Source organism: Aquarana catesbeiana, linkage group LG02, assembly GCF_042186555.1.
Source record: "Aquarana catesbeiana isolate 2022-GZ linkage group LG02, ASM4218655v1, whole genome shotgun sequence".
Lineage (NCBI taxonomy): Eukaryota > Metazoa > Chordata > Amphibia > Anura > Ranidae > Aquarana > Aquarana catesbeiana.
This window is the reverse complement of record NC_133325.1, coordinates 464,832,464-464,859,827: the sequence shown is the minus strand read 5'-3', so window position 1 is coordinate 464,859,827 and position 27,364 is coordinate 464,832,464. Positions and strand designations below refer to the sequence as shown.

Here is a 27,364-nt window from a genome sequence, read left to right as displayed (position 1 = left end):
GCCTTAGGCACTGGTGCTGGTGCCACAACACTGCAACCCCTCACAGATACTCTAGTTGGAGTGCAGGAACTAGCCCTGCTGCAAAGAATTGCATCAAAAATTGTAATTACATGCCCCTGTTAAACAGGGGCTGAAAAATTGGGCCTTAGACACTGGTGCTGGTGACACAACACTGAAACCCCTCAGAGATACTCTAGTTGGAGCGCAGGAACTAGCTCTGCTGCAAAGAATTGCATCAAAAATTGTACTTACATGCCCCTGTTAAACAGGGGCTGAAAAATTGGGCCTTAGGCACACTGTCTGGATAAAGGGGGCCTTGAGAGCTAGGGAAGTCCTCCTCTTCCTGCCTCTGTTCTGCCTTAAGTGCCCTGTCCATTATTCCACGCAGCGTGTGCTCCAACAGGTGGACAAGGGGGACAGTGTCACTGATAGGGATGAGCCGAACACCCCCCTGTTCGGTTCGCACCAGAACATGCGAACAGGAAAAAAGTTCGTTCGAACATGCGAACACCGTTAAAGTCTATGGGACACGAACATGAATAATCAAAAGTGCTAATTTTCAAGGCTTATATGCAAGTTATTGTCATAAAAAGTGTTTGGGGACCTGGGTCCTGCCCCAGGGGACATGGATCAATGCAAAAAAAAGTTTTAAAAACGGCCGTTTTTTCAGGAGCAGTGATTTTAATAATGCTTAAAGTCAAACAATAAAAGTGTAATATCCCTTTAAATTTCGTACCTGGGGGGTGTCTATAGTGTGCCTGTAAAGGGGCGCATGTTTCCTGTGTTTAGAACAGTCTGACAGCAAAATGACATTTTGAAGGAAAAAACTCATTTAAAACTACCCGCGGCTATTGCATTGCTGACAATACACATAGAAGTTCATTGATAAAAACGGCATGGGAATTCCCCAAAGGGGAACCCCGAACCAAAATTTAAAAAAAAAATGACGTGGGGGTCCCCCTAAATTCCATACCAGGCCCTTCAGGTCTGGTATGGATATTAAGGGGAACCCCGGCCAAAATTAAAAAAAAAAAATGACGTGGGGTTCCCCCTAAATTCCATACCAGACCCTTCAGGTCTGGTATGGATTTTAAGGGGAACCCCGCACCAAAAAAAAAAAAAAAAAAACGGCGTGGGGTCCCCCCAAAAATCCATACCAGACCCTTATCCGAGCACGCAACCTGGCAGGCCGCAGGAAAAGAGGGGGGGACGAGAGTGCGGCCCCCCCTCCCTCCTGAACCGTACCAGGCCACATGCCCTCAACATTGGGAGGGTGCTTTGGGGTAGCCCCCCAAAACACCTTGTCCCCATGTTGATGAGGACAAGGGCCTTATCCCCACAACCCTGGCCGGTGGTTGTGGGGGTCTGCGGGCGGGGGGCTTATCGGAATCTGGAAGCCCCCTTTAACAAGGTGACCCCCAGATCCCGGCCCCCCCCCTGTGTGAAATGGTAAGGGGGTACATAAGTACCCCTACCATTTCACGAAAAAAGTGTCAAAAATGTTAAAAATGACAAGAGACAGTTTTTGACAATTCCTTTATTTAAATGCTTCTTCTTTCTTCTATCTTCCTTCATCTTCTGGTTCTTCTGGCTCTTCTGGTTCTTCTGGTTCTTCCTCCGGCGTTCTCGTCCAGCATCTCCTCCGCGGCGTCTTCTGTCTTCTTCTCCTCGGGCCGCTCCGCACCCATGGCATGGGGGGGAGGCTCCCGCTCTTCTCTTCTTCTCTTCTTCTTTTCTTCTTTTCTTCTTTTCTTCTCTTCTTCTCTTCTTCTTCATTTTCTTCTCCGGGCCGCTCCGCAATCCATGCTGGCATGGAGGGAGGCTCCCGCTGTGTGACGGCGCTCCTCGTCTGACAGTTCTTAAATAACGGGGGGGGGGCGGGGCCACCCGGTGACCCCGCCCCCTCTGACGCACGGTGACTTGACGGGACTTCCCTGTGACGTCACGGGGAATGCCACAGGGAAGTCCCGTCAAGTCACCGTGCGTCAGAGGGGGGCGGGGTCACCGGGTGGCCCCACCCCCCGTTATTTAAGAACTGTCAGACGAGGAGCGCCGTCACACAGCGGGAGCCTCCCTCCATGCCAGCATGGATTGCGGAGCGGCCCGGAGAAGAAAATGAAGAAGAAGAGAAGAAGAGAAGAAAAGAAGAAAAGAAGAAAAGAAGAAGAGAAGAGCGGGAGCCTCCCCCCCATGCCATGGGTGCGGAGCGGCCCGAGGAGAAGAAGACAGAAGACGCCGCGGAGGAGATGCTGGACGAGAACGCCGGAGGAAGAACCAGAAGAACCAGAAGAGCCAGAAGAACCAGAAGATGAAGGAAGATAGAAGAAAGAAGAAGCATTTAAATAAAGGAATTGTCAAAAACTGTCTCTTGTCATTTTTAACATTTTTGACACTTTTTTCGTGAAATGGTAGGGGTACTTATGTACCCCCTTACCATTTCACACAGGGGGGGGGCCGGGATCTGGGGGTCACCTTGTTAAAGGGGGCTTCCAGATTCCGATAAGCCCCCCGCCCGCAGACCCCCACAACCACCGGCCAGGGTTGTGGGGATGAGGCCCTTGTCCTCATCAACATGGGGACAAGGTGTTTTGGGGGGCTACCCCAAAGCACCCTCCCAATGTTGAGGGCATGTGGCCTGGTACGGTTCAGGAGGGAGGGGGGGCCGCACTCTCGTCCCCCCCTCTTTTCCTGCGGCCTGCCAGGTTGCGTGCTCGGATAAGGGTCTGGTATGGATTTTTGGGGGGACCCCACGCCGTTTTTTTTTTTTTTTTTTGGTGCGGGGTTCCCCTTAAAACCCATACCAGACCTGAAGGGTCTGGTATGGAATTTAGGGGGAACCCCACGTCATTTTTTTTTTAAATTTTGGCCGGGGTTCCCCTTAATATCCATACCAGACCTGAAGGGCCTGGTATGGAATTTAGGGGGACCCCCACGTCATTTTTTTTTTTAAATTTTGGTTCGGGGTTCCCCTTTGGGGAATTCCCATGCCATTTTTATCAATGAACTTCTATGTGTATTGTCGGCAATGCAATAGCCGCGGGTAGTTTTAAATGAGTTTTTTCCTTCAAAATGTCATTTTGCTGTCAGACTGTTCTAAACACAGGAAACATGCGCCCCTTTACAGGCACACTATAGACACCCCCCAGGTACGAAATTTAAAGGGATATTACACTTTTATTGATTGACTTTAAGTATTATTAAAATCACTGCTCCTGAAAAAACGGCCGTTTTTAAAACTTTTTTTTGCATTGATCCATGTCCCCTGGGGCAGGACCCAGGTCCCCAAACACTTTTTATGACAATAACTTGCATATTAGCCTTTAAAATTAGCACTTTTGATTTCTCCCATAGACTTTTAAAGGGTGTTCCGCGGCATTCGAATTTGCCGCGAACACCCCAAATTGTTCGCTGTTCGGTGAACTTGCGAACAGCCAATGTTCGAGTCGAACATGAGTTCGACTCGAACTCGAAGCTCATCCCTAGTCACTGATGCATGCACTGTCACTGCTCACCATCCTCGTGGCCTCCTCAAATGGTGACAGGACAGTGCATGCATCCCTGATCATGGTCCACTGGCGTGGGGAAAAAAAAACATGCTCCCCTGACCCTGTCCTGGTGCCATAGTCGCACAGGTACTCATTGATGGCCTTCTGCTGCATGTGCAGCCGCTGTAGCATGGCCAACATTTAGTTCCAATTGGCATATCACAGATTAGGCCGTTCTTGGGCAGGTTAAATTCCTTTTGGAGGTCTGCCAGCCGAGCACTGGCATTATATGACCGGCGGAAATGCACACAGACTTCCCTGGCCTGCCTCAGGACATCCTGTAAGCCCGGGTACCTGCCCAAGAACCGCTGCCCCACCAAGTTAAGGACGTGAGCCAAACAGGGCACATGGGTCATTTGTCCCTGTCGGAGGGCGGAGAGGAGGTTGGTGCCATTGTCGCAAACCACCATTCCTGCCTTAACTTGGTGTGGCGTCAACCACCTCTGAACCTGCCCCTGCAGAGCTGACAGAGCCTCTGCCCCAGTGTGGCTCCTGTCCCCCAAGCACACCAGCTCAAGCACCGCATGGCATCTTTTGGCCTGCATACTTGAGTAGCCCCTTGAACGCCTATGGAGCACCACTGGTTCCGAGGACAAAGCACAGGAAGAGGCCATGGAGGAAGAAGAAGAGAAGGGGGTGGAGGAGAGAGGTGTGTCAGAATCATTAGTAGTGGCATTTTGGAGGCGTGGTGGCGGAACAACCTCCAACACTACTGCACCTTGTCCTACATCCTTCCCAGCTGCCAGCAGAGTCACCCAATGCGCCGTGAAACTTAGGTAACGTCCCTGTCCATACCTGCTGGACCATGAGTCAGCGGTAATATGCACCTTACCACTGACCGCCCTGTCCAGCGAGGCATGGACATTGCCTTCCACATGCCGGTAGAGAGCCGGAATCGCCTTCCGTGAGAAAAAGTGGCATTTGGGTATCTGCCACTGAGGAACTGCACATTCCACAAACTCACGGAAGGGGGGCAGAGTCTACCAACTGAAAAGGTAGCAGTTGAAGTGCTAGCAATTTTGCCAAGCTAGCATTCAACCGCTAAGCATGTGGATGGCTGGGAGTGAACTTCTTTCGGCAGTGCAGGGAAATTTGCCTGGTACAATCTGACGTTGGTGTACCAAAAGCAGATTGCCCACAAGCAGGGCTGGACTGGAACAAAAATGTGGCCCTGGACTTCATCCAGACCGGCCCGGGGCATAGCACATCAGGGTACATAGCACATTAGGGCATGGGGCACATTAGGGCACATCATGGCACATAGCACATGGGGGCACATCAGGGCTTGGGGCACATTATGGCACATGGCACATTATGGGGCACATCAGGGCCCATTATGGGGCACATTGTTTACTAGCCAGCATGCAGAGTAGCACAGGAAGCGTCTGTGATAGGTTCTCTCTCATGTCATGCTGCTCCCCGGCGCCCCCTCCTCTCTTCTCGTCCATCCCCATTTGCTTGTGACATCATCTGGGATGGACGAGAAGAGAGGAGGGGCCGCCGGGGAGCAGCGTGACATGAGAGAGAACCTATCACAGACACTTCCTGCGCTACTCTGCATGCTGGCTAAATCTCGATCTACCCATCAGGCGCCAGCTGTCGGCGATTGAAGGGTAGATCGCTGCGGGTCTCCGATGCAATAGGCGGCCGCTGAAACCGGCCCACTGAGCCATCGGCCCACCGGGAAACTCCCGGTAGACCCGATGGCCAGTCCATCCCTGCCCACATGTACTTGGCTGTGACACATCTAATTCTACACCTTCATTCCTCTCAGTGCAGGTCTCAGAGAGGAATGAAGATATAGTGGGGTTGGAGATCTCAGCTAATGAGGAGCAAGGAGAGGTCCTCTTTGTTCTTTGGTGTGGGTCTTTTAGATACGCTTGCCAACGAACTGCATAGCAGGTCAACATATGTCTGGTCAAGCATGTGGTGCTCAAGCGGGAGAAGTTTTGGCCACGCGAGATACGCTTGAGACATATGTTGCAAATAGCAGCGGTGCGATCTGATGCACTCGTCTCAAAAAAGACCCACACCAAAGAACTTTTGGAATAACGCGCAGAGACAGCAGTGCCCTGCACATGCGGAGCTTTGCAGTGTGATGTAGTCAGTGTGCTGCCCTTAGGCTGGCCCCTGGAGGGCATCCTGCCTTGTTGGTGATGTGCCTCCTCCTCCTCCTCTCTCCTATCAGGCACCCACGTTGAGTCAGTGACCTCATCATCCCCTCCCTCCTCATCACTGGAGCAAACCTGGCAGTATGCTGCAGCAGGGGGAGCATGACTGCCAGATTGCTGTCCTTCTTGGGCACCCCCCCGTCTGTGCTCATGTTACTGCCTTCCTCTAGCTCAGTATCATCATCAGAGCCTTTTAAACGCTGGGCATCCTCCTGGAGCATGTACCCAACACTGTGGTCAAACAGTTCGAGGGACTCCTCAGGAGGACATGGTGGGGCTAGGGAAGGAGTCACTGATGCCACTGAGAGGCCGCGTTGGCAGCTGCTTTGCCAGACAAAGTACCCTGAGCATGGGTGAGAGAGGATGATGAGGATGAGGACGGCTTGGTCATCCACTCGACCAAGTCTTCCGCATGTTACGGCTCAACACGGCCAGCTGCCGAAAAAAAGGCCAAGCGTGTCTCACAGTCACGTGCTGATGAGGATGCACTGTCTCCACGACCAGCACTGTTGCCTCTAGACACAGAGCCTGCTTGCCCTCTTTTATTGGCTTGTGACTGTTTGCCTCTCCTTTTCTCCTTTTTGGCCTTCCAGACATACTAATGGTCTGCAGTGAGATGTAGGTGCACTAAGCTGGGATATATATATATATATATATATATATATATATATATATATATACTGATACTGCAGCTAGCAAAATCAACTGCCTGCCTGTAGTATGAGAACACCACCAATCTTCTACAGGTAGCTTTAGATGAACACTGTGCAGAGGTCGCACTACACTAGCTTGTAGCTTTAGCTGAACACTGTGCAGAGAATGCACTACACCAATGTTAAAATAATGTAGCTGCCTGTGGTAGTGATATGATCAGGAAAACACCACCAATCTTCTACAGGTAGCTTTAGCTGAACACTGTGCAGAGGTCGCACTAGACTAACGTGTAAATAATGTAGCTGCCTGCAGTAGTGATAGGATCAGGAAAACACCACCAACCTTCTACAGATAGCTTTAGCTGAAGACTGTGCAGAGTACGCACTACACTAATGTTAAAATAATGTAGCTGCCTGCGGTAGTGATAGGATCAGGAAAACACCACCGGCCTTCTACAGATAGCTTTATCTGAACACTGTCAAGAGGACATACTACACTAAAATTAAAATAATGTAGCTGCCTGCGGTAGTGATAGGATCAGGAAAACACCACCAACCTTCTACAGGTAGCTTTAGCTGAACACTGTGCAGAGGTCGCACTACACTAACGTGCAAATAATGTAGCTGCATGCGGTAGTGATAGGATCAGAGAAACACCACCAACCTTCTACAGATAGCTTTAGCTGAACACTGTGCAGAGGTCACACTACACTAACGTGTAAATAATGTAGCTGCCTGCGGTAGTGATAGGATCTGGAAAACACCACCAACCTTCTACAGGTAGCTTTAGCTGAACACTGTGCAGAGGTCGCACTACACTAACTTGTAGCTTTAGCTGAACACTGTTCAGAGGACGCACCACACTAACTTGTAGCTTTAGCTGAACACTGTGCAGAGGTCGCACTACACTAACTTGTAGCTTTAGCTGAACACTGTTCAGAGGACGCACTACACTAACTTGTAGCTTTAGCTGAACACTGTGCAGAGGTCACACTACACTAACTTGTAGCTTTAGCTGAACACTGTGAGGAGGACGCACTACACTAACTTGTAGCTTTAGCTGAACACTGTGCACTACACTAACTTGTAGCTTTAGCTGAACAATGTTCAGAGGATGCACTACACTAACTTGTAGCTTTAGCTGAACACTGTTCAGAGGACGCACTACACTAACTTGTAGCTTTAGCTGAACACTGTGCACTACACTAACTTGTAGCTTTAGCTGAACACTGTGAGGAGGAAGCACTACACTAACTTGTAGCTTTAACTGAACACTGTTCAGAGGACGCACTACACTAACTTGTAGCTTTAGCTGAACACTGAGCACTACACTAACTTGTAGCTTAAGCTGGATACTGTTCAGAGGACGCACTACACTAACTTGTAGCTTTAGCTGAACACTGTGCGGAGGCCGCACTACACTAACTTGTAGCTTTAGCTGAACACTGTGAGGAGGATGCACTACACTAACTTGTAGCTTTGGCTGAACACTGTTCAGAGAACGCACTACACTAACTTGTAGCTTTAGCTGAACACTGTGCAGAGGTTGCACTACACTAACTTGTAGCTTTAGCTGAACACTGTGAGGAGGACCCACTACACTAACTTGTAGCTTTAGCTGAACACTGTGAGGAGGACGCACTACACTAACTTGTAGCTTTAGCTGAACACTGTGTACTACACTAACTTGTAGCTTTAGCTGAACACTGTTCAGAGGACGCACTACACTAACTTGTAGCTTTAGCTGAACACTGTGCAGAGGTCGCACTACACTAACTTGTAGCTTTAGCTGAACACTGTGCAGAGGTCGCACTACACTAACTTGTAGCTTTAGCTGAACACTGTGAGGAGGACGCACTGAAAGAAAAAAGAGAAAGAGGGGGTTTGAGAAAAAGGGGACTAATCGTATACAAACCTGCATCATAAGGCCTACCTCGATGGGAGATAAGAATGTAGATAGCTGAATACCAGATGCTGTCAAGCTCAGCCTAAAAATGGCTCAGCCGCAGTGGATGGTGGAAGATCTAAATATAAACAATAAAGTATGAATTACACTGCCAATTGCTATAGCTACATAAGTATATAGCGGAACAACAACCAAGTTCTGCAAAAGAGAAAAGGAATACTAACTAGCTGATTCAAAAACTAAAGGTGCAGCCATCACTGCAAACACAGAAGGCCTAACCTTATGTGAAGGGATAAACACCAAACTAATCCTGTACACAGTGGTCATGGGCTGTTCCCTTACAAAGCAACAGCAGTAGAATATCAATAGACAGGGTTAGGCTGGAATTTTGTGAATAACCATCAATGCAGTTGTGCAGCGGTCAAAAACAGGTCATCTATAGGGGCAACACAAAAACTCAGTGTCACCAAACGTAGGATTGACATCCAAATGCACAATACCTCAAATTGGGGGCATTAGGGAACAAGCACTTACCAGGCTCTAGTAGCAATGAACATGATGCCCGAACGCCAAGGCGCCATGGACAGAAGTGGCGTGGTACTAGGCTACGCTAGGAGCCTTTAGTACACGTCCCAATCAGGTGTGCAACCAGTGCAACACCTGACTCGGCTGACCAAGGCTGTGCGCGCATCCATGTAAGTCTGTGCATGCGCAGTGACCGCCAGGCCAGCTACCAAAGACACGGACAAGTGGACGGAGCGCCGCCGTGCAGGTGACAGGACTGGGAGCTCCCCCTAGTGGTTCCTCCTAGCAGGCAGTGTGTAAACACTGCACAGCACCGATGGAATGGGCAAAAAGATGGAAACAAACGCTGCGAGGAGAGCCAAAGCCCACAAACAGAGGGAGAGACTAAAACCACAGGCCTGGACCTGGAGCTGCAAAACTCATCCCCTGAATGGGGCGGAATGCGGCTACCCGGCTGCACATGTGACTGAGTGAACCAGCAAGCTAGTGGAGTCCAGGGGTTGGCATCACCCAGGTCCTAATTACAGGCCCGAAACGCAGGGCCGGTAAACATCAATATAAAGTGATAACAACCATGAAAGGGGGATAAAAACCCCTTCATGGTGCATAGAGCTCAAAAATACACAAATTAACAGTAAATAAATGCAAACATCTTGTGATATTCAATAAGACTAAAATTCAAGACTCTTGACATACTGGCACAATGAATATGGCAAAAACAGCTGAACAGAACGAACTCCATAAACTGGAGTATATTCATAAAATGCTAAACAAATCAGGATCAAAAAGGCAGAAGAGGGGACAGAAGGATCACCAATCTAACACAAGAGAGAATGGACTAATAATATAACTGTATACTCTAAATTATGGACATCATAAGTTTATTAAAAAATAAAATAAGAACCAAAGAAGGAAATTGCCTAGCCAAGGTAAGATTTGTAAGATTGTACTTCATTGATACCTGGCCAGCGTGTAGCATTCAGGCGTTCAATCCATTTCGCCCCCTTTTGGAGTACCCTTCTGTCCCAGTCACCCCCTCTTGGATCCTGTGGGATCACTGCCAATGCAATGAAGGTTGCAACAGAGGTGTCAAATCTATGGCAGAGATCAATATGCTTACTGATAGGACTGAGCATCTTACCATTAGCTATATAATAAACATGATCTCGTATCCTTTGCCAAAAGTGGCGGATGGTCTTGCCAACATAAAAAAACCCACATTTACAAGTCATCAAATAGACCACCCCCTGGGTATTACAGACAGCCAGGAAGTATGGGCGAAAAATCTCGCCATTTGGTAGTTGGAATCTCTGGCCCATGGAAATCCAGGGACAGAAGGGGCAATGCCCACAAATCCGTATACCCATTTGGTTAGTTGTATGGTCCTGTAGGGGCATAAAATGGCTTTTGGTCAGCTTGTCACGTAGAGACGGTGCTCTTTTGAACACAATCTCCGGATGATCACTAACATATTTACCTAGGATGGGGTCCTCATGTAAAATGTGCCAATGTTGTTGTAGTACATTACGTAATTGGTACTGCTGGTATGAATAGTGTGTAATAAACTTGACTGTTGAATGCTCATCTACCTTAGTTTTGTTCTTGTAAAGCAGTGTATTCCTAACTTGGTAACAGGCTTTGTTGAAAGCCTTATGAAGAAGTGACTTTGAATACCCGCGTTTAAGGAGTCGATCCCTGAGTAAGTTAGCATGGTATTTAAAATCGCTGTCAACGGTACAATTCCTTCTAAGCCGAATATATTGTGCGTAGGGGATACTACGCACTAGTGTGGAGGGATGTGCACTCAAAGCGTGCAGAATCGTATTCCCTGCTGTTTCCTTACGATAAAGTGTAGTGGCCAAGCAATTATTCAGATCTTTGTAGATCATCAGATCAAGAAAGGAGATTTTATGACTATTGCTGTTGACAGTGAACTTCAAATTGAAAGTGTTGATGTTAAGGTGATCAACAAAGGAAAACAGTGCTTGTTGGGACCCACCCCAGATAATGAATATATTGTCGATATATCTTAACCATAACAATACCTCGCTGGTATAGTTACTGAGTTGTTCATTAGAGAATAAATCACGTTCCCACCCCCCCAGGTACAGATTGGCGTAAGCTGGGGCACAGCAAGTGCCCATGGCCACGCCCTGTACCTGGAGGTAGTGGGGACCGTGAAACATGAAACAATTGTGTGTCAAAATGAAAAATAGTAGTCTCAATATGAATTCATTAAACGGCCATAGATGATGATCTTCCTCCATAAGGAAGGAGCGAGCCATCCCAACGCCTTGCTCGTGAGGGATGCTGGAGTACAAAGCCTCAACATCCAGAGTCACGAGCAGGGCGTCGGGAGGGAGTCTCTTTTATTGACTGTTCAGAGAACGCACTACACTAACTTGTAGCTTTAGCTGAACACTGTGCAGAGGTCGCACTACACTAACTTGTAGCTTTAGCTGAACACTGTGAGGAGGACCCACTACACTAACTTGTAGTTTTAGCTGAACACTGTGAGGAGGATGCACTACACTAAGTTGTAGCTTTAGCTGAACACTGTGCACTACACAAACTTGTAGCTTTAGCTGAACACTGTTCATAGGACGCACTACACTAACTTGTAGCTTTAGCTGAACACTGTGCAGAGGTCGCACTACACTAACTTGTAGCTTTAGCTGAACACTGTGCAGAGGTCACACTAATCTAACTTGTAGCTTTAGCTGAACACTGTGAAGAGGATGCACTACACTAATTGTAAATAGTCTAGCTGCCTGACTGTGGTACTAATAGGATCAGAAGAACACCAGCAATTTTCTTCAGGTAGCTGTAGATACTGTAACAACAAGCCTGCTTGTCAGTAGGAAGATAATAACAGGAACGGATCTAGCTAAACTGAATACAGTGTATATATATATATATATATATACACACACACAACACCTGGGATGCATATATATACACAATACACTGTAAGTGCAGCTAACTGACTGACTGTCCTGCCTAATCTATCTAACTTAAATCAAATGACACTATCTCTCTGTCTCTGTCTCTCAACGCCGAAACACACTACACAGGGCCGCCGTCCAGGCGGCCTTGTATAGTGTGGGGTGTGTACTAAACCCCCCCGAGCCATAATTGGCCAAAGCCACCCTGGCTTTGGCCAATTACAGCTCTCTCTACAGACGGTGCTGTGATTGGCCAAGCATGCAGGTCATAGTGCATGCTTGGCCAATCATCAGCCAGCAATGCACTGCGAAGCCGCAGTGAATTATGGGCCGTGACGCACCACACGAATTTGGCGCGAACGGCCCATATCATTCGCAATACGGCGAACGGCGAACAGACGATGTTCAAGTCAAACATGGGTTCGACACGAACACGAAGCTCATCCCTAGTCCTTAGTCTGCTTGTCTTCAGCAAACTGTTTGCCGGCTTTCTTGTGCATCATCTTTAGAAGAGGCTTCCTTCTGGGAGGACAGCCATGCAGACCAATTTGATGCAGTGTGCGGTGTATGGTCTGACCACTGACAGGCTAACCCCCCCACCCCTTCAACCTCTGCAGCAATGCTGGCAGCACTCATACGTCTATTTCCCAAAGACAACCTCTAGATATGACGCTGAGCACGTGCACTCAACTTCTTTGGTCGATCATGGCGAGGCCTGTTCTGAGTGAAACCTGTCCTGTTAAACCGCTGTATGGTCTTGGCCACCGTGCTGCAGCTCAGTTTCAGGGTCTTGGCAATCTTCTTATAGCCTAGCCACTTGCTGACCAGTCGCCGTCATTATACTGCGGCAGGTCGGCACGATCCCGCGAGCTGTCGTAGCTATACGTTGGCGCCTTTAAGTGGGATAGCAGGCACGCGCACATGCACCTGCTGCACTGCGGGAGTGCCGATGCTTGTGGCCAACAGTCGCAATGACCGTCGACCACGAGCGATCGTGGGCATGCGAGGCAGAACAGGGACGTGTGTGTAAACACACAAATCCCTGTTCTGTTCTGTGAGGAGAGACAGATCGTGAGTTCCTAATAGCTAGGGACCACGATCTGTCATCCCTTCTAGTCAGTCCCCTCCCCCTACAGTTAGAACACACAGTTAACCCCTTGATTGCCCCCTAGTTTTAACCCCTTCCCTGCCAGTGACATTTATACAGTAATCAGTGCATTTTTATAGCACCGTTCGCTGTATAATTGTCAATCATCCCAAAAATGTGTCAAAAGTGTCCAATGTGTCCGCCACAATGTTGCAGTCATGATAAAAATCGCAGATCGCCGCCATTACTAGTAAAAAAAAAAAAAATATATATATATATATATATATATATATATATATATATATATATATATATATATAAATGCCATAAATCTAGCCCCTATTTTGTAGACACTATAACTTTCGCGCAAATCAATCAATATATGCCTATTGCAATTTTTATTACCAAAAATATGTAGAAGAATACATATCGGCCTAAACCCAAAAAAAAAATAGCTTTTTTTAAAAAAAATTTAAAATTTATTATAGCAAAAAGTACAAAATATTGTGTTTTTTTTCAAAATCGACGCTCTTTTTTTGTTTATAGCACAAAAAATAAAAACCACAGAGATTATGAAATACCACCAAAAGAAAGCTCTATTTATGGGAAAAAAAGGACGTCAATTTTGTTTGGGTACAGCATTGCACGACCACACAATTGTCAGTTAAAGCGACGCAGTGCTGAATCGCAAAAAATGCTCTGGTCATTGAGCAGCCCAATCTTCCAGGGCTGAAGTGGCTAGGCCATCTTTATGTAGAGCAACACTTCTTTTTTTCAGATCCTCAGAGAGTTCTTTGCCATGAGGTACCATGTTGAACTTCCAGTGACCAGTATGAGAGAGTGAGAGTGATAACACCAAATTTAACAAACTTGCTCCCCATTCACACCTGAGACCTTGTAACACTAACGAGTCACATGACACCGGGGAGGGAAAATGGCTAATTGGGCCTAATTTGGTCATGTTCACTTAGGGTTGTACTCACTTTTGTTGCCAGCGGTTTAGACATTAATGGCTGTGTGTTGAGTTATTTTGAGGGGACACCAAATTTACACTGTTATACAAGCTGTACACTCACTACTTTACATTGTAGCAAAGTGTCATTTCTTCAGTGTTGTCACATGAAAAGATATAATAAGATATTTACAAAAATGTGAGGGGTGTACTCACTTTTGTGAGATACTGTGTATATATATATATATATATATATATATATATATATATTCTCTGCATGACAGAATAACATCAAAGCACACCATCGCCATGCATGTGCACCCATAACATCACAGTGCATAAAGTCAGGTACAAGTGAGCACGGAGCTGCCAGAAACCTTGTTTTGCCATGCCTATTTCAAACTATCGTACCACCCTCACCCCTGAATACAGGAAAAGGGAATTAATGTTGTACCTCACTTAAGGCAGACAAATTCTGTCCATCCATAGGCATTCCAGCTGAAAAAGGACTTCTAAGATATATGTGAAACATATACAGCAATTCATAAAACCACCATCAACATGAAAACCATGTATCAATCTATCCAACTGTTGGGATTATCAGCCTTTTTTATGTGTCTATAAAAATGATTTGAGACTAATAATTTCACTTTCTCCAGGCCAATAATTTGCCAGGAATGAATATGTTTTTATCTCATATTGTAACAGATGGTGGTCAAAGTCCACCCCCCCCCCAAGATATACCCAATCAAGGGCTGCAAATTTAACCTGAACATTTTCATTTTTATGATGGATAGCTGAATGTCTCCCTGTTGAGGTGTTGAAATGCTGCTGGCTGCAGATGATTGCGGGTGCCATTAATTCTTAATGGCGCTCCAAAGCATTTCACAAACACAGATGGATTCGTGGTCACAAAAAAGTGTTGCGCCTGTCATACTTTTTGTGCATATTCCCGTGCATTTTGCAGCCTATTGAAATGAATGGGCAGTCAAAAACAGGCTGTATGGGAAGGTTTTTATGGTGTAAACCACACCTGAAAGAGAGAGCCCCTAGTGTAAGCCAGCTCAGATACAAAAAGGCCTGTGGACAGCTGACTAATTAGTGAGCATTGGAACTAGCACTGGAGACTTTCCCATTCAAAGGTGTACAAAGTCTCCAGGTTTCAGAACCTAGACCAGAACTATTAGGCAAAATTCACACCGATTTGCTTCAGATTTGGCTGCAGGCATAGCGGTGATTTTCATGTAGTTAACCCATGCTTTCCTGTAGACTTCAATTAGATCGAGCAGTCATGGTGCATTTTCTGAAAGTGCACCAAACGTCCTGCGCTTTCCGAAAATCCACCATAACCTCCTGATCTAATAGAAGTCTATAGGAAAGCGCTGGTAGAGGCTTGGTTCACATCTATGCAGTTTGATTTTGATCATTTCTGCAGTGCTTTTTGCTGTGTGTTTTGCGGTTTTGCTGTAATTTGCATTTTGCATTTTTTGTGGTTTTTTTTTTTTTGGGCACTTTGTTGTTGGGCAGATTAAAAAAAAGAAAAATGTGCCAAATTGTGGCAAAAAACGCACTATATGCTTTGCTGCAGCTTCTCCTTTGAAGACTATTGAATCAAAAAAGCAGTTTTGCATTTAAAAAAGTCCCTGACCCTTTCCAAAAATGCATTGGCTGAAAAAAGCATAGATGTGAAAGTGTTCCATGGGAAACCATGTTTATTGAACTGTAGTGTGCCCCTCCTTCCCCTGCAGTCTCCTGGGACATATCACATCACAGTGTCTCCTGGGACACATCACATATCCCAGAGGATTACAGGACAATTCATAAGGCGCAGTAAGACTCGCGCATGTGCAATAGGAATCCAGCTGTGAAGCCGCAAGGTTTCACTTCCTGTTTCCCATACTTCAGATGACGGCGCCTGCACCCGAAGCCAATTGAAGAATCGGCTCAGGTGAGGACATCGCTGGATCCAAGGACAGGTAAGTGTCCTTATACTAAAAGACAGCAGCTACAATATTTATATCCTGCTATAATAAAAATTGCATCATGTGATTGGAAATATGCTGTAACTACAGTATTTGTAGCTGCTGACTTTTAGTTTTTTTTAAAGTGATTGTAAAGTCTCCTTTTTTTTTTCTATAAAATAATAAACATTATATATACCTGCTCTGTGCAGTGGTTTTGCACAGAGCAGCCCAGATCCTCCTCTTCTTGAGTCCCTCTTCTGCTTTCCTGGCCCCTCCCTCCTGTCAAATGCCCACACAGCAAGCAGCTTGCTATGGGGCCACCCAAGCCGAGCTGCAGCTCCGTGTGTCCATTCAGATACAAAGCCCTGGTTCGGCCATGCCCAATCTCTCTCCTGATTGGCTGAGAAACCTAAATGACACATATACACCATTTACAATCCTGCTAGTCAATTTCTCACAATATATATTTATATACACATATAAAATACATAGACACTGAATATTTACATAAAAATACAGGTACTTTATATAATATATGTATATAGTATGTGTATATGTTTATATAACAGTTAAATATATCAAATAGAATAAAATAGATACAGATATCACCTTAATTGACAGGGTTGAGTTTATCAATGTATCAACTGGCGATTAGAGTAATAATAATTATGACATTATTAAAGGTAATATACTACAATAAAAAACTGAAAACACCTGAAGGGGTGAGTGGTCCTAAATAATGCACAGACCTAATACCAATAAATTCTTTGCGAGATTTCTCACAAAAACTTTGATTAAAAGGAGTAAAAAATATCATTACACCAAGCTGACTTAAGAAGCAAAAGGAATTAATTGGAGTTAAAACAACAAACAAATATTAGCTAAACCACATGTGCAGCCAATACCAGCATATAATTGGGGTGACTGCTGGTGGAAAAAAGCAGTAAAGAGAGGATATATGGAATGAGACTTACTAGTGAAATTTATAATGAGGCATGGTTTAAAAGGATGGAAAATATAACAGGTGGAAGTTGTTGCAAAACTTAGTACTAGAATAAGACCTAACTAGGCAAAAGTATCAAATGACCCAACAGACAAGAAATAAATTGTCGCAAATAATGCAGTATCTGTAAAACGAAGACCTTGAGAAAAAAAATGTCAAACTGTGTACAATATTGAGTTACCTTAGCATGCCTTATAATGTAAAATAAAAAGCACTCAGTTGGAACTATAAATTCTCAGGTCTCGAAGGGTTATGAAATGATGATCATGGTATTAAAAATGACCACTCTGTATCATTTTATAACCATTATCACAAACAGTAATTTCTTCCGTCCAACCGCTTTCTCTATTGCAATATTTTATTGCATTAAAAATATAACTAAAGATTTTTTTTATAGTTTTGGATAGAGTGGAGAGGGATTAAAACATCTGTCAGTTAGTGGCATCACTAGGGTTGGTGTCACCTGGTTCTGTAAAACATGGTTTTCTGTTAGGGAAATAATTCACCGTCTCAGACCGTCCTCGGGCATCAAGGTAATATTTATTGCATATGCAAGAGAAATGAATTACACGTTCATGCAGCCATCATCATTTCTAAGGAAAATACTGTGGTACATGTCTTTTATAAGCCCTGGACACCCCCCTTTCCTGTCTTAAAACATGCCCAGTCTCATGTATTTTCAACTTTATTCTGGACAGAACAGGAAAGGTGGAAGTGTCTGTTACAGACTGTTATCTTCATATAACAATGGTTACAGGATACTGACTTGAAAACTCCCCAAGCCAACACAAAAATACAGGATATATTCAAAACTGCACATCTAAGCATATTATATTGCTGAGTATATATATATATTGCTAACTCCATATTATCACTATAGCTTATTTCTAGGCCATGATAAACAAAATGGCGTCTTTCATAACTGACATTTAAAGTATAATTTCTCTAACATCTCCCCCCTTTTATACTCATAATGTCAATACTTCAAATATCCAGGTTATTTTATTTTACCAGGTATTATCATTTAGACAGATGAGTCCTTAGCGAGAGTTGTAAATTCATCATCAGGTTCCGAGTATAGTTCCGTGTCGCTCTGGAGGAGCATAGTTTTTTGTTAAAGATGTGTCAATCAGTCTTTGAAGAATTCCCCTAATACAGGGAATGCAGCAACATCCACACAATGTAAGAACTGCGGCTGCCATGACAATAGAGATAAGCAAACTTTTTGCAAGATCACCCCATTTACCAAACCATTTTTCGAAAAGTCCCGTCAGGGGGTTCTCTACACCAGAGTTCTCAGCCAATTCTTCAGATAGCATTTGTAGGCCTTGTAAGGCTTTGGCGATACTTCCATCAGGTGCTGTATTGTTTGGAATAAAAGTGCAGCAGAAGGTGCCGAACATTTTGCATACCCCGCCCCTTTCTGCCAGCAACATATCCAACGCTATACGGTTCTGCCACGCTGTCAAAGAGGTGGCGTCCAATTGTGCTGCTATACCTTTGATAGCATCTCTGGTATAATTCACAAACCTCTGCTGGTTGTAGTAGATGTAGTTTATCAAGTCAACGTTCTTGTTGGGCTGGACCCATATGAAGAGTGAGGTGAGTCCTGCTGTTATTTGATTCTGCGCTTTAAATTCATCTGGAACTCCTCGTGGAACACCTATTTCGTCTATATACACTCGGTTGTCAAATGAGCCTTGTGGTGTTTCTCTCTTAATTCGTTTAAAAAAGTATTTACCTGGTAATTTCATTGATTTATCACTTATAGGAACTATATAAAAGGGAAGCAGCAATCGGGTAAGGGCACAACTACCCCCCCATCTGGGTGGCAGTCTGGGCCTTAGTCTCTTATCTCCACACAGCCACCAAACATCAGCCAATTGCCGTTTCTGTTCCTGAAACCATTTTAGTTGGTACTTAATGTCTGTAGTAAGGATTGTAGTTGCACAGTATTTAGGGGATAGGGTGCCAACATTTGTACCATTACTGTCATTGTTAGAAAAACAAGTAAAATTTCCTGGTAATGCTTGTACTGATGGGGGTATACTTTGCATTTTAGTCTTAGGGTAACTCTTTTTCTCATTTGCACATTCCGACCCAGTAATATTTTCTGAAAACATTCTTATTATACAAGTCAAGTCAGTTTCCTCTTCAGGGAGAGGAACGGTGGCTAATTGTGGTCTTGGATTTGCACAAGAAATACAATCACCTAACCCTTTAGATTGGGTTGTGTATCTGACCCACTCTATCCACTCATTTTTGTCTCCAAATCCTGTTTCTATACTTAATTGTTCTTTATAGGTAAAATCTGTTTTGACCAAAGAGGGATTAAGTTTAAACTGTGTTGGTTCTGGGGCTGGGGTGATCTGACCAGGGGTTACAACCTTAATAGTAATTCTCCCTAGTAGATCACCCTGACTTGCCCTATATACTCCTAGTCCATAAACTCCAGCATCTGATACCTGTGGGGTTTTTTTTGTTATTGAAATGGGATTACACTTCCCACGTATAGTACGGTACTGGTAGCTCCCAGTCCACCCCCGGCGGCTATATATTGATATACGTTCTACCTGATCCTTCCTCTGTTCAGGGATCACGGCAGAACTAGCAAGCCATCCGTCATCATCGGATGACCACCATACATCAGCCCATGTACTGCATTCTGGAGTAGAGCATAGATATTTGCCATCAAAGACATACCTTTGATGCCCAATGTCTATGACCTGACTGAGATCAAATCGTATGGTGGTGGTCTTACCCTGTGTAACAGTTATGGTGGCACCGTCTGGTCCCTTCGTCATCTGTCTTTCCCCCCTTTGACCCATTATGCTCAACATCGGGATAAGGTCAAGAAGCACATAAATTCCCACAACTATGCCCACTATTATCAATATGGCAAAAAGTATTCTCCCCCTCCATGTCTTGGTAAAATACCCTGGCTCGAACAAAAGTCTCTCTCTGGGTCTTCCCTCCACCCCTATGAGTCCATATTGCACCATGTTCTTCCTCTGTTGTGTGGTAGTTAATTCGTAATCAGTTTTTTACTCAAATAGTGTGCCTTCTTGCAGTGGGTGAGATGTGTCCAAGGTATCCGTTCCACGATTTTTACTGCAGTAGGGGTAGACAACAATACTTGATAGGGTCCTTCCCACCTGGGGTCAGACCAAGTCTTTCTCTTTATTATTTTTATCCAGACCCAATCTCCAGGTTGTACAAGATCTTCCTGCTCTGATTTAGTCTCTTGACCTGTAAGAGAATTTGGGCATAGGAGTTCTTTAGTTGTTAGCAACTTCCTCATATAATTTGCCAGTTCATAGTCCATTTCCTCGTCATCTCGAGTAAATGCTCTAAGTTGTGGAATATAATAAGGTTTACCATACAGCATTTCATACGGTGTTAGTCCTTTAGCAGTAGGGGTAATTCTTGTATTCAACAATGCCATTGGCAAACACTGAACCCAGTTTTTTCCTGTCTCCTCTATCAATTTTCTTAGTTTACTCTTTAAGGTACCATTGTGTCTCTCCACTGTGCCCGCAGATTGTGGGTGGTAGACACAGTGGTTCTTTAAGTCAATATTGTACCATTTACCAATTTGTTGTATCGTTCGGTTTACAAAATGGGAGCCGTTGTCACTGTAAATCACAGAGGGGATTCCTTGATGTGGAATCACCTCTTTGATTAGTACTTTGGCCACTGACTGCCCATCTGGGTGTGTCATAGGAAAAGCTTCCACCCATTTCGTAAACATGTCAACAATAATCAGACAGAACTTTTTATTCTCACATTTGTTCAATTCAATAAAATCCATGCATATCGTGTGAAATGGATAAGGGGGTTGTGAGAAATGGCCCCTTAAGGGTCTTAGAGCACCTTGAGCATGGTATCTGTTACAAAGCGGACATGTGAGGCAAAAATTTCTAGAATAGTTCGTAAACCCATATGTTGTGAACACCATGTTGATCACCTGCACCATCCCTCCTTTTGAGATATGGGCTTGCCCATGACTCAATAATGCAGCATATCTAAAAAGTGATGTAGGTAAGATGGGTTTACCTTCTGTACTTGTGTATATACCATTGACCAGCGTTGCCCCTTTAGATAACCACTTTTGTTTTTCACCTGCCGGTGATGTTTTCTGCATTTCTGATAACCATGTTTTATCAATAGCTTTCCGTACCCCATCATTTTCTTGGGGACCTGTATAGTATATGTGTGTTTTTTGCGGTCCTGTAGCAGCTTCCCTTGCGGTCTTGTCTGCTAGTGCATTCCCTAGAGTAATTGGATCTGTTCCCTTTCTATGTGCTGTACATTTACAAATAGCCACTTGTGTTGGTTTCTGTACATTTTCTAGAAGGGCAAGGATAAGATCTCTATGTGAGATTGGTTTACCTGTGGACGTAATCATACCCCTATTTTTCCATTGCTGGGCAAATATGTGTATAGTAGAAAAAGCGTATTGACTGTCTGTATAAATATTTATTTTCTTCCCTTCCCCTAGACTACAGGCCCTAGATAGGGCAATAATTTCAGCTTGTTGTGCGGAGTTTGAACTGGGAAGGGGTCTGGCTTCAATGACCTGGTCATGTGTTACTACAGCGTATGCCGTTTGATTTACCCCTTTATCGTCCTTTTTACAAGACCCATCAACAAAAAAGGTAATGTCAGCATCGGGAAAGGGAATATCAGTGAGATCCTTCCTAGGGAGTACCGTTCATCAATTTGTGCTATACAATCATGTGGATCCCCATCACTAGGTGTTGGTAACAGTGTGGCTGGGTTCAATGTGGTACACCTCTCGATTGTAATGTGAGGCTGTCCCAAAAGAGTAGTCATACATGATAGATGCCTGGCAGGAGATAAATAGGAGATTTTGTCTTGCAGTAAGATTACTGAAATGGCATGTGGGACTTTAAGTACCAGGGGGTGGAACAGTACTATCAGTGCAGAGGACTGTATGGCCAATGAGGCTGCTACTACAGCTTGTACACAGTGGGGCAAACTCCGGGCTACTGGATCTAATTTAGTGGAATAGAATGCAATTGGTTTGTGCTTGTCCCCATAAACTTGTGTAAGAACAGAAGTCATGTACCCTTCCTTACAATCTACAGTCTGAAAAAAGGTTTTACTGTAATTCGGAAGGCTAAGTACAGCGGAACCTACAATGAGGTGCTTTATCTTTGTAAATGCATCCTCTGCTTGCACATTCCACTGAATGGAATCTTTTGCAGCCATTAGTGAACCATAGATGAGATCAGAAAGAGGCGCCACCTCCGTAGCATAATTTGCTATCCATGCTCTACAGAAATTTGCCATGCCAAGAAATGACATCATTTCTTTTTTGGTACGTGGTTTGGGGGCTTGAAGGATGGCCTCTTTTCGGATCTCATCCAAATGTCTACCTTCTTGAGATAAAATATAACCCAGGTATTTCACCTTTTCTTTCCACAGTTGCAATTTGTCTTTGCTGACCTTGTGACCTTGGTCTGCGAGGAAATGCATGAGAGCCAAGGTGTCAATTTTACATTGTTGCTCTGTAGGAGCCGCTACCAGAATGTCATCCACATACAAGAGAATTTGGCTCCCACTGGGAGGTACAAACCGAGACAAATTATTGGACATTTCTTGTGAGAATATAGTTGGACTTTCACAATATCCCTGGGGTAACCTGGTGTATGTGTATTTTTTTTTTTTGTACGTAAATGCAAACCAGAACTGACTATCTTTGTGTAAGGGAATGGAAAAGAAAGCATTACTGATATCGATGACAGAAAATACCTTATTCTCTGGGTGGAGGTCGTTCAGGAGGACATGCGGGTCTGGGACCACTGGGGCCCTCGGTAATACGGCCCTATTGACCGCCTGTAAATCCTGCACGAGTCTCCACCCATCTTCCCCTCCCTTCTGCTTCCTAACTGGGAACAAGGGCGTATTGCATGGTGAATCTGGGCATTCAATGATGACACCTTTTGCTAATAATTCCTTTATCAAGGGATCTACACCCTCTTCAGCGTCTTTCCTCAGTGGATATTGTTTTTGGTGAGGCCTCATTGTACTCTTAGGGGTTATTTGGACTTCACTGGCTGTTTTAATTAGGCCCACGTCCGTCTTTCCTCTTGACCACAAGATATCGGGGACGTCTTTTAGGGCATCCTCTTCCTCTTGGGTCAAAAGTGTCAGTCACTGTCTTTTGTCACAAATTTTAATCATGTGAGTTCTGGGTATACACTTAACAAACCACGTCAATTTGTACCTCCAAATCCCTCTAGATTTTAGTTCCTCGTCTGTCAATTGGACCCAGTCCGTGATAAGTTCTCCTAGCTCATGCCATGATACCTTGGGGTTCCGGGTGACCGAAACATGAGGTACAGTATCCTGCCTGTATATTTGCAGAATAGGCTGTGGTAGGAGACAAGTAGCCATGCTATTTCCTTCCTTATCACAGTACAAGTATTTTAAGAGAACTTCAGTGTTAGTGAGACTCATTAACTGTTTCTCATAGGACTTATCGGGCCCAGAGGTCTTTTTGTAATACATGGTGCAATAGAGGTTTGTCTGGACCTTATACCTTTTCCTCTCAGGCTCTTCTTCAATTATTTCTGTCAGGGTTTTGGGTATATTTAAGCCCTCAGTTTGCAAATCCAGGCTGTACCAGTATCGGGGCTCATTATCCACGGCTGTGATTTGTTTTTCACACAGCCGATGGGCTTTGAGACCTCCCTCCACTGGTACGACAGAAATATCAAGAGCGTGCAACATGTCTCTACCCAACAAATTAACAGGACATTTAGTTGAAATTACAATTTTACACTGAGCCTTTTTACCTGTCTGTGGATCTTCCACAGTAAGGCCTTCGGACACGGCCTCCTGGTGCATCAACCCATTTGCAGATTTCACATATACTACACCTTTTTTCTTTACCCCTGGGGGCATATCCAGTGGGTGTATTAGGGTCCTACAAGCCCCAGTGTCACAAAGAAATGTTACCCATCTACCCTTCACAACCAAGGTTATTTCTGGTTTGACTTCAGCATGCAAACAAGTTTCAACAGCGCATACATCCAAAATTTCAGATTCTTTCTCATCATTTTCTTCTGTATCTCTCTCTGCAGACATACCAACATCTAGTCATGCTTCTTCCTCTCTGTTTGACCTACATTCTTTTGCCAAGTGACCTCTTTTACCACACAGGAAACACTCCCCTCTCTTCTTTTTCCCCTCATAATCTTGAATGCGGGGCCTTGTTCGAGTGTTTCCCATCCTTCTGTTCTCCTTCTCAATGACATACACATCATTACCTTCATCTACCATAAGCACTTTCCCTTTCTTTACTCTCTTTTTTGATTGGAAGTGCCGCTCAGCATGCCTCGCATACTCAATCAGCTCCTGAAGTCTGCAGATCCTATGGTTGATCATGTGTTTGGTAACAAAACTTGATATAGGGGGAAGCAGCCCCTTCAAGATTGCATTCTTTAACTGTTGTTCATATGGGCTATCGTTTACTTGATTTACTGGGACTTCTATTCCAGAGTGATTATTGAAAATCTCCCTCATCCTAACAATGAAATTGTCCACTGTTTCCTCTTCTCCCTGCACACACTGATTTATAATGGACCAGTCGGCTCGACGTATCCATCTATTCTCTATCCTTGCTATAAGAGCATTTCTCCTGTTTTCCAGTGCTGCATCATCATGAGGCAACACAACTCCCTGATTGTTTAATCCACTCCAATCTCCCACTACATGATGCCAGTCGGGACCCAGGATCTGTCTGATGACCTGCTCTATTTCCCTTACATTGAGATGATAGCTAGCAATCATTCCCATGATACCATCTCTGAATTGAGCTATGTTTACCTTGGGATGTGGTATCCCTTCAGTAGCTTTTTTAACATCCTCAGGGGTCCAGGGACGATAGACCATCATAGTGTTGGGGACTACTATACCTCCTACATTTTGTCCTGCCCTAGGGTTGGGAACTTCAATTAGTGGAAATTCTTCCTCTCCACATTCTGTTTGTTCCCCTGCTGTGGGGGTTATCAATTTGTTCACCAGGTCCCCAAGAAATTTTGTAACTGTTGCTGTAAGGGGCGTCCCTTGTGGACTCCTCTGGACAGCAAGGGTCATCTTGAGAGGGGGTTTAGCTACAGCCATAGGAGAATCGGTTGCATCTGTGGGTGACCCAGGTGACCACGGAGGAACAACAAACAGTGGAGAGTCAGGTTGCATGGTAAAAGGGTTATTCGTCGATAGTCGGGAGGTCAATGGGGGTGACTTATTGCATGCCTCTGTCCCATATGGTGGTGGGGACTGCAGGTCTGCAATAGGATATAGGGAATTGGGAGCGGATATTTCAGTCGGAGGGGGAGCAGCAACTGTCAGTGAGGTTGGAGAGGTCTCCAAAGTATGTGCGGGGGCTGTCGGGTGCATTTGGTTTGTTACGTTTTGTTCAGTCAATACTTGCTGAACTAAACTTCGGAGGATGGTCATATTATTGTCCTCCTCTTTGTCCAAAAACATATCTGAATTTAACCTACGGTTAGCCTCCTCAAGCCATTTCTTTGCCTGGGGAAGGCCTAATTTCTTCTGTTTCCTTATTTTCGTGCCGGCATCATTTTTAAGCTTTCTACACAGTTTTACACAACAATCCTTATTTAAAGATGCATCAAAATCATACTTTGTTTTCCACATTTTAAGAAATTTCACATTCTCTTTGTCTAGGCTACACATATACTTAGCATCCTCATTCATACCAACAGATTTTCCATGGATCATACCCATTTAGTTTATCGTGCACACGGAGCTCTTTTTTTGTTAATGTCTTCTCACAATGACACAACACACGCACACAGTATCTTATCACTTGCAATCACTCACAGACTTTCTAGTCGTGATATATCACTTCTAGATTACTGATCTTGTGTATTGCTAAAACACTGGTGTCTTAGAGAATTACAGAATTACGAGGAGACTGAATTCTCCCGACTGTTCTTTCATCCTATTAAAACATTTAATATTTCAGTCCTTGATCCAAGGATATTTATGTGCCTGCTCAGGATTAATACAACATATGAGGCAGGCATGAACACTGCGGTCCGCCAAATGTCCTCTGTTTGTTACCTGGAAATCTATCAGGCCACACCCTTGTATCAACAGAGGGGGGGGGGGGTTCTTTATCTGGAAGTATTTTTGATCCAAGGGTATTTATATGCCTAGAAATCTATCAGGCCACACCCTTGTATCAACAGGGGGTTCTTTAGGTTTTGATCTAGGAGTATTTATGTGTCCCCAAGGGATTTTCTGCAGTTTACAAGGCTGTCTGGATCTAAGATCCAATCGACAAATTTCCTTTATCTGCACCCGGATATTAGTATGGGACCATACCCCTATATCAAATGACTATTAACCAGAAGAATCAAACAAGAACACACAAGAGAGAACACCCGCAGTGCTCGACTGCCGCCAGGTCGCCCTGAGCGCGTCTTCCCAAAACACGGGCTAGTCACTAGGTCTGCCCATCCAGGATGGGCACAGACGGATCTATACGGGGAATACGTGACCACTTATTTCCCCTCAACAAGAGTAAAGCAGATAGGACAGAAACAGATAAACATTCAATCAATCTCTATATTGTATGTATATATTCAAATCCCTTATTCATCAAATTCCTAATCAAGTCTAACACAAAAGGTTAATAATAAAATAAAAATAAAAATCTTACCTTGTCCCGAGAGCGGTCTCTTGTGCTGATCCGGTAAGTCGCTGCCCGGGAGGCACTAGTTCAGCGGACCGGCCTCTTTTTAACCTCTAATTTGAGATGGAGGACTTACAGTTTTGCCGTACGGTCATCGGTCACTGTTGGCCAGTGCGTCTCGGGGAATTGGACTCCCGGCTCGAAAGACCAAATTGTTAGGGAAATAATTCACCGTCTCAGACCGTCCTCGGGCATCAAGGTAATATTTATTGCATATGCAAGAGAAATGAATTACACGTTCATGCAGCCATCATCATTTCTAAGGAAAATACTGTGGTACATGTCTTTTATAAGCCCTGGACACCCCCCTTTCCTGTCTTAAAACATGCCCAGTCTCATGTATTTTCAACTTTATTCTGGACAGAACAGGAAAGGTGGAAGTGTCTGTTACAGACTGTTATCTTCATATAACAATGGTTACAGGATACTGACTTGAAAACTCCCCAAGTCAACACAAAAATACAGGATATATTCAAAACTGCACATCTAAGCATATTATATTGCTGAGTATATATATATTGCTAACTCCATATTATCACTATAGCTTATTTCTAGGCCATGATAAACAAAATGGCGTCTTTCATAACTGACATTTAAATTATAATTTCTCTAACATTTTCCCCCCAATAATTTTTTTCCCATATATTTTTACCCTACTGTTTTCTCTCTGTTCTCCTTTCTTTCCCCTTTTCTCTCTCTCTCTCTCTCTCTCTCTCTCTATCCAGCTTTCTTTTTTATAATTGTATTTTCTATTTAATTTCCAAGAAGAAACAAAAGAGAGCATAAGGAACAAAATGAAAATATGACAGAATACAAAAAAAATTTCAAAAGTAGCATTGAACATAAAATCTCTGCAGGT

At 44.3% G+C, this 27,364-nt stretch overlaps 1 long non-coding RNA gene across 1 annotated transcript; it reads right to left on the bottom strand.

Annotated features, from left to right (window-relative positions):
- Positions 1–17,272: 17,272 nt before the first annotated feature.
- On the bottom strand, positions 17,273–27,012 carry LOC141129975 (uncharacterized). The gene is made up of 2 exons (XR_012241929.1): positions 26,473–27,012; positions 17,273–20,000 (listed from the first exon to the last, which is right to left on the bottom strand). It is a non-coding gene; the product is annotated as an uncharacterized lncRNA (long non-coding RNA).
- Between the last annotated feature and the right edge of the window lie 352 nt (positions 27,013–27,364).